The sequence below is a fragment of the Vulpes lagopus genome, chromosome 5 (genome assembly GCF_018345385.1).
Source record: "Vulpes lagopus strain Blue_001 chromosome 5, ASM1834538v1, whole genome shotgun sequence".
NCBI lineage: Eukaryota > Metazoa > Chordata > Mammalia > Carnivora > Canidae > Vulpes > Vulpes lagopus.
The window spans coordinates 9,059,636-9,076,559 of record NC_054828.1 but is presented as its reverse complement, the minus strand read 5'-3'; the positions used below and the strand labels follow the sequence as shown (position 1 = coordinate 9,076,559).

General features: G+C 37.6%; 1 protein-coding gene across 1 annotated transcript in view; it reads right to left on the bottom strand.

Moving 5' to 3' along the window:
• ENTHD1 (ENTH domain containing 1) overlaps window positions 1-16,924 on the bottom strand; it is a 99,944-nt gene that overhangs the window by 81,388 nt on the left and 1,632 nt on the right. The gene's annotated exons all lie outside the window — the stretch shown is intronic.

Below are 16,924 nucleotides of genomic sequence, written 5' to 3'. Positions count from 1 at the left end.
CCCCTCCCCATGAGAAATGATAAAGGAAACCCACTTCCCTCTCCATAGCTTGGGACCAACTCATATTATAACATCTCATGTCTTCCCAAGCCTTCTTCCAGAAGTAAACTGAAAAGTCCCGAAAAGATGCACTACAATGTTCACTCTGGGCTCTAAGCATGACGAATTAAAGTGGTAATATATCCAACTATAATTTACAAGTAGTAGAAGTAATGAGAAATGGTCAAATGTAGGGTGCATTTAGATGAAAGAAGCTAATATGTTCTCTGCAGTCATTTCATTAAGGACTGCTACGGATGGTGTCAGAAACCTTTGTTCAAGTTGCCATCTTTCCCAGGATTATTTTATCCACTCTTAATCTCATTTCTTAGTCACTTCCTCCTTCCAAACTTCTTTTATAACTGCTGTGAACCATATCATTCTTAACACCCTTAGTTTCCTATGAGTAATTTGTAGTCTGTAAACAAAAAATCCTGCAGTGTTTTGGGTTACCACTTTGTGTTGCCTGATAGAAGTCTGCTGTGACTGTCAGCCTTTGGGGACAACATGCCAGACACTCCTTTCCCCTGGAAAACTGCCATAGCTCAGTTTGGGAGAAAGGGTGAAAGACTTGTTTTTCCATTTCTAACTTCATAAAAACTCATCTCCTTCCACTTCCACTCTCTCCCTCTACCCTGGCGACCCTGACTGCCTTATTCTGCAATCACACCAGGCTATCTATCTCCTTCAAGCCGTGTGCTAGCTGTTGCTTCTGCCAGGGACTCTGCATGGATAGGTCCCTAATTCATTCAAGTCTCTACTCAAATGTCACCACCTCAGAGAAGCCTTCCTTCTGCCCACCCTCTCTAAAATAGCCCCATTCCCATCACTCTCTCTTTCATTACCTATTTTGTCACTACCCGATACTGTTATACACACACACAAACACACACACGTTTACTTGTTTACTGTTTCTTTTATCTATGATACAAACTCCATGGGGGCAGAGAACCTCATTCACCCAGTACCTTTAGTGTCTAGAAGAATGATTGTACATAGGAGATACTCAATAAATATTTACTGAGTAAATAAGTTGATAAAGGAGCAAATTACCAAAAAGTTTCAATTTCCTCCTTGACATAGTGCAAATGGAACCACATGTATAAGAAGATACTGAGTGCCAATTTACAATGCAGCTGCCTGAGAAAGTTGCTTGGCCTGAAAGTTTCTTGCAACACCCTTAATTACAAAAGGTCAGAACTAGAAGTTATGGGACAGATGTGGATTATTTTACTTGGAGTCTGCATGAATTGGTGGCACTTGAAAGCAGCTACAAAAGTTCAAAGGTCCATGCAGGTACATCAAGCAGAAAGCCAACCACAATGATGAAGCACTTCTCCCTGAAACATCAGGGCTCTTCCCTGAGGGAGCAGTTGATAGCATCCGGAATGTCAAGCCCAGTGGTTTACTTCTCCCTTGAGGCTGACCACTGCCCTGGCTACCTCCCCGCCACCCTCAAGATGCTGGAGAATAGAAACCTGGCTGTTCTAAAGCACTGAAGTTGAAAGTGAAAAAAAATCTATGAGTCCAATAAACCTGCTTCCAGGATGAGTTAAATAATAATAGTACTAACAAGATGGCATCTCCTCACTGCTAAGTAATATGTTTCTGAAAGGAAAGGAGGGATGCAGTACTAAAACAGAATTGTACTGGAATAGAACACATATAGGAACCAACCACTTTGTGTCTAAAAGAGAAAAGGAGGGGAGGGGAAGAATATGGGATGGAGGGAGAAAGAGAGACAAAGGGAGGGAGAAAACATGGATTCTCTGAAATGAGAAATCAAGCTACGAAACAGATCAATACCCAAAGGTACATCAAGATGTAAAGCTCATTATTAAGATGAAGAATAAAGTCAAAACAAAGCTATATTCTGTTTTGGGGGGCCTGGGTGGCTTGGTCAGTTAAATGTCTGTCTCCAGCTCAGGCTATGATCCCAGGACCCTGGGGCTGAGCCCTGAGTCAGACTCCCTCCTCACTGGAGAGTCTGCTTCTTCCTCTCCCTTTGCCCCTCCCCTTCATTCATTCTTTCTCTAATAAATAAATATATATTTTTAAAAAGCTATATTATTTTAATTAGGAATCTTTGGGTTCTAAGTGACAGAAACTCAAATTGAACTGGCCATGAAAAAACCAGGGGTTATGACTGGGCCTCAGGTAAAAAAGAGGAAGAGACTGGAGAACTACTAGGACTCTTCTTCCCTCTCCCATCCCTTCCTCCCTCTGGAAGAGGCATGTAATGCCTTCATTTTCTCAAACCCTTACATATTGGCTTTGTCCATCTGAATGTGGACATGGCCACAGATACCTCCAGGTTCATGCCTCACACTCTACCACCACCTGAGAAGCCTCCCTCTTCCTTCATTCAAACTGGAAAAATCCAAGAGAATGACTCAGTTTGGCCCAGCTTGAAAGTCACATGCCCATCCCCTTGGCCAGAGCAGGAGATACTCCCATTGGCAACACCCATCAGAAAGGCACAGTGAAGTGAGGGGAGAGTCAACAGGAGAGAAAAATGAACAAACAGAAAGCCAACTGGAGGAGGCTTCTCAAACTCAAGCAAAGAACATACAAATCACTAGAGCAACTATGCACCAGACCAATACCCAGAGATACTCACTTATGCACCTAGGCAATTATCTGATCATTTCTTAAACATTTAAGTTTCAGGAATTGTTCTAGAAGCACAAGTGAGAAAAAAAAATGACAAGATTCCTAAACAAGATAATTTCAGATAAAAATAAATGCTCTAAAGGAAATAAAGAACAGTGAGGTGCTAAACATCAAGTTGTGGTGCAGTGAAGTCAAGTCATATCTCTGCGCATTTTGAGCAGCCAGAAAAAACCAGCCCGGCAGACATTCAGGCAGAGGGAGCAGCTCTGACTTCACTTCTTTAGGAAGCCCTCTGTTGAGAGATAGCAAGACCCTCCCAGCTTGCTCTACATATCCTTGGTCAAGCCTGGTTTCCAGTCTCATGCACCTGCACTGGTCTCTTACTGCACTTCCACAGGTTGTAATTGCTTATTTATTTGATAAATGTCTTTTTCCCTCCATTACAGCCAGAAGTATGCCTGTGTGCTTAAGAGATACTTCAGAAATGTCTGTTCAATAAATGAAGGAACATTCTGAAGGAAAATGTCCCAAATGCAGGGGAGGAGTCTCTGTAAACACACAAATGAGCATCATGTAAAAGGATTTAGAAATATGATAAATTCAAAGATGTTGGGCAGTGAAATGCACCAGAAACAAAGACATACATCGGACTTCTAGAAAAACATGTATTAGGTTTCAGACAGTGGTCATAAAACATCTTAACACCGCTCCCCCCATACCTGACCCACTAACCAACCCAAATTTACTCTTCTTCCTATATTCCTTTCTCAGTGAATTTTATATCCATTCACCACCACCCCCAAAAATCAATAACCCAGGCCTCTTGTTAGTGTCAAATCCATCCTCTCGTCTCCATCTCCCAGTTCAGGCCCCACTCGTTTCTTGCCTGTGGTGTTCTGTTTATTTACTTATCTCAAGTCTCCCTTGCCTTCTATCCTCCACAATGTCTCCAGGGGTGGGTGATGGAAGTGGGGTAGGAAGGGAGGGGAGAAGTATCCCCAACAGTGTTATTTTCAAGTTAAAAAACCCTCAGTCAAGTTGGCACCGTAAGTTCATGCTTCAAAGTACCCCTCTGCTCTGCTCCAAATATACAGCAATAATAGACATCAGCAGTCTCAAAAACAGGATAAAAACCTCCACAAACCATAAATATAAGAGAAATGAAAACGCAAAGAGCCAGGCTGAAGCTACAGGGCTGCTGGGTTCTTGATCTGGCAGCCAGGAGTTCAGCTCCTCAGGTGTTAGGGAACCAGAGCTGATCTCACTCTTTGATGTTAGGGGGTATCTGTGTTTGAGAGAGGGCTGGGAAGAAAAGAAAAAGAAGAGGGGAAAAACCCAGCTGCTTCATGGGCTGTCACTTATTTGTAGCTGTGGGTCTAGAAGCTAGAAGACACATGTGCAGCCTTAAGGCTGGGAACTAAACCTAAGGCAGGCAAGGCTCCTGCCACCTCAGTGGCTGCATGTAAGACACCTTAGTTCTATCGCAGGGCATGGCTGCCTTTCTAAGGGCTGTACTGGAGGCTCTAAGGGAGCTGGGTGGCATGAACTGAAAACCAATATCAAGGGGTGAACATGGATAGTGGAGGAAGAACCTCCCAGTCAAAATAAGACAGAAAACTAAAATTCCAAAATAGTTTTTTAAAAAAATCTCATGCTTAAGAAAGATGGCTGATAAAAACAGCAATCAAAATGCAAATACACTGCAAGGGAAATCAGTGTTCTATAGGATTCTGTAAGATCTTCTATAAATCAATATTCTATATTGTTAGAGGATTTTAAAACGCTAAACAAAGATTTTTATTTTTATGTATGTATTTATGATTGATTGATTTGAGATAGAGTGAGAGCACGTGCACGTGTGAAGGGGGGGCAGAGGGAGAAGGAGAGACAGACTCCCAAGCAGTGCCAGGCCCAGCGTGAGCCAGGTGTGAGTCTTTATCTCATGACCCTGAGATCATGATGTGAGCTGAAATCAAGAGGTGGATGCTTAACCACATGAGCCACCCAGGCACCCCCTAAACAAAGATTTTTAAGTAATACAATTAAAAGAGATTAATACAGGAATCATAACCACAATAAGAAATTTGAGATTATGAAACAAAATAGGCAGAAATGAAACAAAAGCATTGGATATGAAAAGAGCTGATTAAAAATCCTAGAAATGAAAACTATACTCAGTAGAATTAAAAAGAAAAAAACCCTCAACATCCAAAAACTCCAGAATCTAACAGCTGAAGAGGTAATTGAAGAATAGTATTAAGGAATTCTTCCAAAATACAGCACAGAATGGCAGTAAGATTAAAAAGATTAATTAAAAGTCATAAACAACAGATTGTGCAAGGCCCAGTATTCACTTAGTTTCAAAAGAAGAAAATTATGGTAATCACAAAAAAGCAATATTCAGAGCAAAAGGGGCTGAGAATTTCACAGAAAATACATGAATCCTCACATCAAAAATGATCTTCAAAGACTAAGCAAGATAAATAAAAATAATCCTATATGTAGAAATCTTGTAGAAAGACAGAACATTTAGGATAATGGGAAACTCTTAGAAACCACCAATCAAAAAAAAAAAAAAAAAGCTACCAATCTTTTCTTTGAACCTCCAATAATAGCCCACTTGTCAGCATTTCAGTCAGCAGACATTTATTCAGCACCTCCACCAAATTGAGTAAAGAAATAGATATCTCAATAAAATAACCTCAGCCCTCCAAACTCGGAGTCCAGTGAAGGAGGTAACATGTCCTTGGGTCATACAGCAGTGTGCTTCAACAGATATGTGGGCAAGGTGCATTGGATGGGCAGAAACTGTAAAAACAGGATAGTGGAGAAGCCCTTCCTAGTGAATGGTTTGCACTGAGCATTATTTGGACATGAATATACACTGCAGGAAATAAAAGTAATAAAAGTAAAAATATGCCAAGGAGTAATAGTATAAGCTAATATTGATTGATGATCTAGAAGGTGCCTGGCCTTCAGACATTATCTCCAATCCTCAAAAAGTCCATTTTACAGATAAGAAAAGTAAGTTTAGGGGGAGTAAAAAACTTTTCCAAAGTCATAAAGTTAATAATAAGTTTGAAGGTAGAGACTGGCTCTATAGAAATACCACAATATAGACTTTAGTTTCCTCGACTGAATTTAGCATACAAATGTAAGCTTTTTTATTTGATGAGAACCTTGAGAAGAGAACAATTGTGTTGACACAGCACTGAAGTGCTAAACTGTTATTCTCTCTTGTTTGTTTACTGTACTCTGCTGTCCATGTGTGTATAATATGTAAAGAGGAACGTGGGAAGACTGGCTAGACTGGCATATTTAAGTTTAAATAGATTCATGGTTTGTTTCTTGCTGTCATGATTACCAATGATTATATTTGCTCGAAGGAGCAAAAGGTGATCCAAAATACTAAACTGTTGTAGGTATAAAGGTTTTATTTGAACTCACAGTAATACAACTTTCAAGTTACTTGTAACAATAACAAAGCACTAACAGAACAGGCTCATGATGACCGAAAGCCTGGATGTTTGTTTAAAGGAAATTCATTTGTTCATCAAAACTATAAAAATATGTGTTACGGGAAATCACATTTGTTCAGCAGCCTTGTGTTAATTATCCCACCTCTCTGCAAATGAGCACATCTACTTTGCACTAATGAATCCAGCCTCTACCACGTATCAGATGGGTTTGATGGTTAGAGAATTCTGACCACTGCTGTCTGACAGCTACAGAGAGACAATCAAGTCTGATGCACTTGGAAGCTAGATTCTTCCCACAGTGCTTAGGCACTACCCTCCTTCCCGCCCCCACCCCCTCCCACCTCCCTCCAGGAGCTGCCTGCCTCACACTATCCCATTTCTGTCCCTCCTGTAAAAGAAGGAAGACAGTCAGATTTCAGTTATTTTGCTTTTAGAGGCTAACCAACATCCAAAGCAATTCTACATTTTAAAATATTTTCTTTTTCTTGAACTCACTCTTTCCAGATATCTTGGCTCTGTTTGATTCATTATAGTCACCTTGAAAGTGAAATTCTAATCATTCTACTACTTGTTCTACTACTTGTCCATGTCCAGTCTTTCTCTAAATCCTATCAGGGTTTCTCTAAATCCTATCAGGGTCCAAATACCTGGTACTTTGTTTTCTTCCCTTCTGTGAGAACCTGAACTCAAAAAACCATCTCCTCAAAAAAAAATTTTTTTTTTAATTTTTTTTAAATTTTTTAAACTTCTAAACTAGCATAAATATATAAATGTATCACATCTTCCACAGTCTCTGCTTTTTACATTTCGGGTTGTGTCTCTTAACTCTGGCTTATAAGGTTTAGTTCCTACTCCAAGACTTTCAAACTTTAGTGAACAAATGGGTAGGTGATTGGTAAGGGCCAATCCTGGAGGCAGACAGGCAGCCTGTACAAAATCAGCCATGGGTCAAAGTGTGAAGCATCTAATTCCCAAATTAGATGACTGATAATGACAAGGGAAAACTAAAATGGCAGTAATGTCACCAGTGTATGCCAAGTTACTTCTAGTAAAACCGCTTAACATAACTTTTTAACAACACTGAAAATTTGTCTTTTTAGAATGTACCTTTAAAAAGAAATCCATCGAAAGATGAATGGATAAAGAAGATGTGGTTTATGTATACAATGGAATATTACTCAGCCATTAGAAACGACAAATACCCACCATTTGCATCGACGTAGATGGAACTGAGTGAAATAATATGCTGAATGAAATAAGTCAATTGGAGAAGGACAAACATTATATGGTCTCATTCATTTGGGGAATATAAAAAATAGTGAAAGGGAATAAAGGAGAAAGGAGAAAAAATAAGTGGGAAATATCAGAAAGGGAGACATAACATGAAAGACTCCTAACTCTGGGAAACGAACTAGGGGTGGTGGAAGGTGGGTGGGGGTGGGGGTGACTGGGTGGCGGGCACTGAGGTGGGCACTTGACTGGATGAGCACTGGGTGTTATTCTGTATGTTGACAAATTGAACACCAATAAAAAATAAGTTTATTAAAAAAATAAATAAAAATAAAAAATAAAAAGAAATCTACCTTTAATTTAAATAAATGTACACATATAATGGCCCATTTAAACAAAATTAACTACAATCTCATGACTTACCTAATTGAGAATAAAGTAGTACATACATCTATAATGCACACATTTCCAAGAATACTATAAATTTGATTTTATAAAAAGAATACCATAATCTGTATAAATAAATAATTCGATGGTATGAAACATTCAATTAGGTATTTTTCAGACAATTTTAATTAAGTTCACTCTGGTAGTTTGATGAAACTTTGTTAGGATATTTTTTAAAACTCAATTAGGAGAGGCTGTGTAGCACAATAATAGAATAGCACTAAGCAGTATTAGGATATATGAGCTTTAATCATGTTCAGTCATTAATTAGCTGTGCAACCTTACCTAAATAACTTAATCTGTCTGGGCGCTAGCTCCTCATCTCTTTAAGAGGGATAACATGTATCTTTTATTCCTCTAAGATATTGTAAGGGTCAAATAAGATACCAAACACAAAAATGCTCTATTACTAAAATCTAGTAACTCAAACAACTAGATACCTTATGGAAAAGACTGAACTTTACTTCCACCTCATAATATACATAAAAGTTAATTCTACATCAATCACAGACCTAGCTAAAACTGTAAGATGTCTGAAAGAAAACAAGAGAACTCCTTCACAGCTTTGGTGTAGGCAAGTTTCTCAGACAAGACACAAAAGGCATCAGCCATAAAGAAAAACATACTGCACTCCATCAAAAGACATTAAGAAAGTGGAAAGACAAGTCACAAACTTGGAGAAAATATTTGTAATCCATATATCTATCTGACAAAGGACTCATCTCCAGAATGTATAAAGAACCACTACAAATGAAATTTGAAAATAGGCAAAAAAATTTAAAATTGAAATAGGCAAAACACTCGAATAGGCAAAGATGTTCACATGCTCACAAATCATATTAAAAGATGCTCAACAACTTTTCAGGGAAATGGAGATTGAAACAATACTATATACTCATCAAATTGGTTAAAAAGAATAACAGTACTTAAGTAGTGACAAGTATGTGGAGCAACAAACTCTCAAACACTGCTGGTGGGAATACAAAGTGGTAGAAACCACTTTAGAAGACTAGTTGAATATACACCTGCTCTATGACCCAGAAATGCCACTCTTGAGCATATGCCCAAGAGAACTGAATATGTATAGCCATAAAAAGGCTTACATAATAACATTCACAAAAGCTTTATTCATAATAGCCAAGAACTATACACATATCAAATGCTCATCAACAGAAGATGGGCAAAAAAACTGAGATGTTCATATAATGGAACAGGACTCACCAATAAACAGGAATGATACTACTAATGTATGCAACAACATGCATGAGTCTTAAAATCATTAGTGGAGATAAAGAAGCCAGAGGCAGAAGAATACATATGTTTCCATCTGTATGAGTTTCAAGAAAAAACACAACTAATTTACGCAGTAGGAGAAATTAGAATAGCAGCTGCCGCTGGGAAGGAGGAAGAACTAAGTGGAAAGGGGGATAAATGGAAAGGGGGATTGGAAATGTTCTTTATCTTCATATGGGTGATTGGTTATACTTACTAACATTCATCAAACTGTATACTTAGGATCTGTGCATGTTATAGTATATAAATTATATCTCAATAAAGCAGTGTTAGCATTAAAAACCTATTTTAAAAAATAATTTAGAGGGCAGCCCGGGTGGCTCAGCGATTTAGCACCACCTTCGGCCCAGGGTGTGGTCCTGGAGACCCGGGACTGAGTCTCATGTCGGGCTCCCTGCATGGAGCCTGCTTCTCCCTCTGCCTGTGTCTCTGCCTCTCTCTCTGTGTCTCTCATGAATAAATAAAATATTTAAATAATAATAATAATTTAGAGTAAAGAGGTGGAAATTTTATGGTTAAAGGAGTCAACTTTGACATATTTTTTATATTCCTAAAAGAAAGTTAATTGCTATAAATCTGCTGAAGGTATAAAAGTATTACAGTATTAGTCATCCATTCATCTAATATCTATTGAGTGATCCTACTCCCAGGCAATGTAGTAAGTGCCAGAGATAATGTTATCGCCCTTTAGAAATTCACAGTTTTCCAAAAGATACAGGCATGTATATAAATGTGCTCTGACAGAGGTATAGGGATGTTGTGCACATAAGGGAAAGAACATTGCACTTGACCTGAAAATATCAAGGAGATTGAGGACTATCATCAGTTGGAGAACCTGAATCACCTGCAGGAACATGGCACTCTTTCTGATAAGTTTGAGCCTAATGTATAATGGGCCCTAAACCTGCGATAAAAAACAGGCCCAGCCATGCCAACTGCATCTAGCTATTTGTCCAAGACCGTAAAATTAGATTTGAGTGAATGATTTTTTAGGCCATGACTGCTGCAAGTCAAGAGTATATGTACATTTCTTGTATAATCTTTGACATAAAATAACTCTGAAATAGATGAAAAAAAGAATAAACCTCTTGGTTCCTGTCCCAGATTAATGAACACAATTAATTCAGTTCTCAGATCCTTCCTATGTGCTCCATCCTGCTATATGCTGCTAGTCAAGTGCCTGGTCAAGTCTGGAGATGTGACATGTGGTGACAGCATAGAGTAGAAGAGCAAAGAGCATGAGCAGGATATGGATAACATCATGCATTCAACAACATATTGTTGAGAACATGGATTCTAGAGTCAAAACGTCTAGATTATAATCTTGACTTTAACACTAACTAGCCATGTGAGCTAGCTACTCAACTTCTTTGTACCTTCCTTTCCTCATCAGTAAAAAGGGGCCAACCTATCCAAAGGGTTATTATGAATATTAAACAAGTTAATACAGGTAAAATGTTTAGAAGAGCCTTTGTCACACAGTTAAATGATATAAACTTGTTTGCTAATATAGGGGTCTAAAAAATTGCAGAATACAGAATAAACTTATTTTTAAGCAGTATGTTGGTTACATTTTAAATTGATATGTTCAATGTTTTTCTATAGATTCTAGACACTGTTTCAGGTAAAGTATCTCTGTATTTAAAACAATGTGTTCTAGCTTGGATTGCATTTCATTTAATTGTTTTTTAATTTCTGCCTGATTAGATCTAAATTCTGCAGTCATGAAGTCTCTTGAGTCCTTTATGCTTTTTTCTGAGCCACCAGTAGCTTTATAATAGTGCTTCTGAATTGGCTTTCTGACATTGAATTGTAATCCAAATTTTGTAACTCTGTGGGAGAGAGGACTGTTTCTGATTCTTTCTTTTGAAGTGAGGTTTTCCTTCTAGTCATTTTGCTCAGTGCAGAGTGGCCAAAAACAAGTTGTACTGGGAAAAGGAGAAAAAGGAGAAGAGAAGAGAAGAGAAGAGAAGAGAAGAGAAGAGAAGAGAAGAGAAGAGAAGAGAAGAGAAGAGAAGAGAAGAGAAGAAGAAAGAAGAAAGAAAGAAGAAAGAAAGAAAGAAAGAAAGAAAGAAGAAAGAAAGAAAAGAAAAGAAAAGAAAAGAAAAGAAAAGAAAAGAAAAGAAAAGAAAAGAAAGAAAGAAAGAGAAAGAAAGAAGAGAGAAGAAAAGAAAAAAGAAAAAAGGAGGGGGAAGTAAACAGAAATCAAAGAACAAAAAAACAAGGGGGGGTATCCTCTGATTGTGTATACTGTAAATCCCTCGACTTCCCCTGGAACTTTCCAGTGCTGCTTGGTCAAAAATTTGTTTTTCCCCTGTTGGTCTAGCTGGTCTTCTGGGGGAGGGGCCTGCTGTGCTGATTTTCAGGTGTTAGCACTTGGGGGGTGGAAGGGGAGATGGGCGGGGAGTGGGGGGTGACTGGGTGACGGGCACTGAGGTGGGCACTTGACAGGATGAGCACTGGGTGTTATTCTATATGTTGGCAAATTGAACACCAATAAAAAATAAATTTACAAATAAAATAAAATAAAATAAAACAATGTGTTCAACTGCCAACCTAAAACCCCCCAAAACTATAATACAAAACAGTGTCCCCAAAGTCTGAAAACAGTGAAATTTATCATAAAATTTACTATAAATCTTTTCAGATGAATAATTAGACTCATTGTTTTAAATTTACTTCATCTGAAAAGCCGTCTGGAGGTTGAAAAAAAGCATATGGAGAACCTTGTTTGAAACGTTAACCAATGAACTATTTGAAAATAAGTTTCTCTTGTTCCCCAAGTTTTCCGAATTGTTTTCTCATCTTTTCCCCTCTACAGTACAGTTGCCTTCCCTTAGCCATGAGGAATACTTTCCAAGACCCCTAGTTAGATGCCAGAAACTGTACAGACCGTAAAAACTGTGAAGACAATCCTATATATGTCTTTTTTCTACACGTGCATACCTACAATGAAGTTTAATTTGTAAATTAAGCACAGTAACAGATTAACAACAATAATAAAATAGAACAATTATACCAATATACCATAATAAAAGCTATTATATGAATGGGTTATCTCTCTCAAAATATCTTATTGTATTCTACTCACCTTTTTTTATGTGATGTGAGATAATACAACACCTATGTGATAATATGGAAGTGAAGTGAGTGACATAAGCATTGTGATATAGCACTAGGCTACTACCAACCTTCTGAACAATATGTCAGAAGGAGGATCATCTTCCAGACCACAGTTGACCACGGGTAACTGAAACTATGGAAATTGAAACCACAGATAAGGGGAGATTACTGTAATACTATTATTAATTACTGGGCAGGCACTGTGTGATAGGCACTGTTGTAATGTTATAGAGCATGGACAAAGATGTTAAGCATCTGACCCTTGATTTTAGCTCAGGTCATTATCTCAAGGTCATGAGATTGAGCCCCACATTGGGCTCTGTGCTCAGTGCAGAATCTGCTTGTGATTTTCTGCCTTTCCCTCTGCCCCCTTCCTGCTCATGCTCTCTCTCTCCCTCTCTCTAAAAATATATATATATAAATCTTTAAACCTCAAACAGACATAAAATATCCCTGTCTTCATGAAACTTATGCTCTTGTAGGAGGAGAAAGAAAACAAATAATAGGGAGTAAGAAGAGATAAAAAAAATAATAAAATATGACCTATGTCAGGTAAGAAAAGCTATGAAGAAAAATAAAACAGAAGGTGGCTAGGGCGTATCAGTACAAAGAATGGGGTGGGGCTGATTTTAAATAAATAGGGTAGATATAAGAGATCTCACTAATAAAATGACTTTCTCAGATTCTCAGCAGAGATCTGAAGTGAGGAAGCAATGCAGGTATCTGGAGACGTGCACTCCAGGTAAAGGGTAAAAACTAATCAAGGAAACCAACATGAAGGTCTTTTTTTCTATAGTTTCTTCTGCTTTTACCTTTTTTCTTTGTCTCTTCTTAATACCAGTATCTCAGGTAGGATCCAGTTATAGATTCTTGGATCACTGCAATTTCTCTCTCATTAATTTCTCGGTATAAACTTCATTGCTGGGATCCCTGGGTGGCGCAGCGGTTTGGCGCCTGCCTTTGGCCCAGGGCGCGATCCTGCAGACCCAGGATCGAACCCCCACATCGGGCTCCTGGTGCATGAAGCCTACTTCTCCCACTGCCTTTGTCTCTGCCTCTCTCTCTCTCTGTGTGACTATCATAAATAAATAAAAATAAAAAATAAAAATATAAACTTCATTGCTTTTTTTCTTTTCTGATCCAACAAAATCATTCTTATTGAGTAGTTTTTCAATGATCAAATTTCTTACCTCAATTCCCTCAGTTTCTTTTTTTATAACTTCTACTAAATAAAAATTTACTGATGTCCAGTATGTACCAAGGCCTGATGGTAAAAAGATGATTATCATATGACATATACCCTAAGAATCTAGTCAAGGACAAATCTGTACATATACATGTACATGTATACATACATGCACACATATACATATATATATCAAATGGATATACTATAAAAAAAAACCCACACTGATATTATTAATAAAGTTCTACAGCAATTAATTCTGCCTAGTGAGAAAAAGAAATAGTTGGAGATATGGAGGAAAAGACCTCTGAGCTAGAATTTGACAACTAAGTAGGAATTCAACAAACACACAGCAAGAAACTACTATTACAGGGAAGAAGAAACATCTTAAGTATCAGCACATAGAAGTGAAGAATATATTAGGAATGCCAAATGCAATGTGTTAGATTGAAGACTAAGAAATTAATAGTAAAAGGTCGATTTGGAACATGCTAAGGGGCCTGACTTTATCCTGAGAACAAGTAATTCCCAAACTATTTTAACTGCACACCCAATCAGTAACAATTTTTTTGTCCATGCATTGACCCCCAATATATATATACATTTGTTTATATATAAATTATGCCAAGAGCTATTATTCTAATAATTACATTCACTAAGAAACAAACACAAAAAGATAAATGCATAAAAGATAAAAATGAAATATTTTTCTTGCCCTTTTGGTGCTACCAAATAATCAGGAGTATTTACAAAGTCCAAGATAGTATACTTGTGCTTCCTTCTTTGATCCTAAGCTCAACTGTTAGGAAATCTGAAAGACCTTTATGATAGTGAATTTAAACATATCCAAATATACCATACTTTGTACATATAAAAGGTATAAATACATAACTAAGCATGTCTGCTTAAAATTTCATGCTTATCTATCTTATCTCTCAAAATAGCTCATAAACCCTTTAGAGCATGGGCTGATCCTCTCTTTCCACTTAAGAAAAAAAAATCAAGTGCTTAGTACAGTAATAAAATATCTGCTCTATAAAGAAAAAAATGATTATATTCCATTCACGATCATACAAAATACTGACTTTTTTTAAACCTAATTCTTGGGGATGCAAAATTTTGATCACTATTTTAATTTTTAAAAATAAATTCAAACCTCATGAAAGTTAATGTCTTTACAATTTCTAGATTAAAAAGCACAGCATGATCAAAACCCAGGAAGATTTTCTCCAATTTCATCACTAAACCTCAAACCACCCAGGGGTACCTGGATGGCTCAGTCGGTTTAAGCATCTGGCCTTTGATTTTAGCTCAGGTCATGATCTCAAGGTCATGATTGAGCCCCACATCAGGCTTTGCACTCAGTGCAGAATCTGCTTGTGATTCTCTGCCTCTCTCTCTCCCCCTCTTCCTGCTCATGCTCGCTCTGCCTCTCTCTAAAATATATATATATATAAATTTTTAAACCTCAAACCTGGGGGTCCCTGGATGGCTCAGCGGTTTAGCGCCTGCTTTTGGCCCAGGGCGCAATCCTGGAGTCCTGGGATCAAGTCCCACGTCAGGCTCCCAGCATGGAGCCTGCTTCTCCCTCCTCCTGTGCCTCTGCCTCTCTCTCTCTCTCTCTGTCTATGATAAATAAATAAATCTTAAAAAAAAAAAGTTAAAAAATAAACCTCAAACCTGACCTTAAGTAAACAGTTCAAAAATAAAAACGATATACATCATGACCAAGTGTGATTTACACTAGGGATGCAGCTTGGTACCCGTATGAAAATCAAGGTAATACACCATATTAGAATAAAGGGGGAAAACACATAATCATTTCAACAGATGCAGAAAAAGCACTTGACAAAAGTCAACAGCCTTTCCTCATAAAAACACTCAACAAACTAGAACTCTAACAACTTTATGATGAAAAGCATCTATGAAAACCTAACATCATACCTAATGGTAAAAGACTGAACGTTTTCCTCTTAAGATCAGAAACAAGACAAGGATGTCTGCTCTCACCAGTTCTATTCAATCCTGTACAGGAGGTTTTAGCCAGGGAAATTAAGCAAAAAAAAGAAATAAAAGGCATCCAGATTGGAAAGGAAGAGTAAAACTATTTCCATTTGCAGATGACATGATCTTGCATGCAGAAAATCCTAAGGAATCTGAAGAAAAAAACAACAAACTATTACAGCTAATAAATGAGCTCAGCAAGTAGCAGGACACAAGAGCAATATGCAAAAATAACTCAGTCAGTTGTATTTCTATACACTCGCAAAGAATAATCTGAAAATGGAATTAAGAAAACAATTCCATTTAAAATAGCACCAAACAATTAAAAAAAACAGTAAAAAATGAACAAGGGATTTTTAAAAAAAAGATTTTATTTATTTATTCATGAGAGACACAGAGAGACGCGGAAATATAGGCAGAGAGAGAAACAGGCTCCATGCAAGGAGCCCGATGTGGGATTCCATCCTGGAACTCCAAGATCACAGCCTGAGCCAAGGGCAGACATTCAACTGCTGAGCCACCCAGGCATCCTGGACATAGGATTTCTATAGACATTTCTCCAAAGAAGATCTATAAATGACCAACAAGGGCATAAAAAGATGTTCAACATCATTAGTCTTTAGGGAAATGTGAATTGAAATCACAATGAGATACTACTTTTCACATTCAGTAGAATGGCTATAATCAAAAAGATGGACAGTAAAAAGTGTTGACAAGGATGTGAAAAAACAGGGACCCTCTTACGTTATTGGTAAGAATGTAAAATGGCATAGCTGCTAAGGAAAACAGGTTATTGGTTCCTCAAAAAAACTAAACATAGAATTGCCATATGATGGAGCAATTCCATTCTTAAGTATACACCCAAAGGAATTGAAAGCAGAGACTCAAACTGACACTTGGATGCTTTCGTTCATTGCAGCACTATTCACAATAGCCAGGAGGTGAAAACAGCTCAAGAATCTCCCAACTGATGAATAGATCAACAAAATGCGATATATTTATACCACAGAATGTCATTCAGCTATAAGAGGAATGAAGTCTTGAGACGTCCCACAGCACAGATGAACTGGAAAACACTGTGGTATGTGAAATAAGCCAGACAGAAAAGGGCAAATGCTCTATGATTTCACTTATATGAGATACCCAGCATAGGACATTTATAGAGACATAAAGTAGATGAGTGGTTAGCAGGACAGTCATCGCTTAATGGCTATGGAGTTTCTGTCTGGGGTGATGAAAAGTTTTGGAAGTAGACAGTGGTGATGGTACAACTTTATGAATAGAATTAATGCCACTGAACTGCATACTTAAATGACAAATTTTGTTATTTACATTTTATCACAATATTTAAAAATTAATAATATACCTAAAGCCACAGGATTGTATACTTGAAATGAGTGAACTGTATGGTAAGTGAATTATATTGCAACAAAGCTGATTTTTAAAACATGAAGAAAAAAAAAGAAATGAGCTCTGAGGCTATAAAAGGACATGAGAGAATCTTAAATGC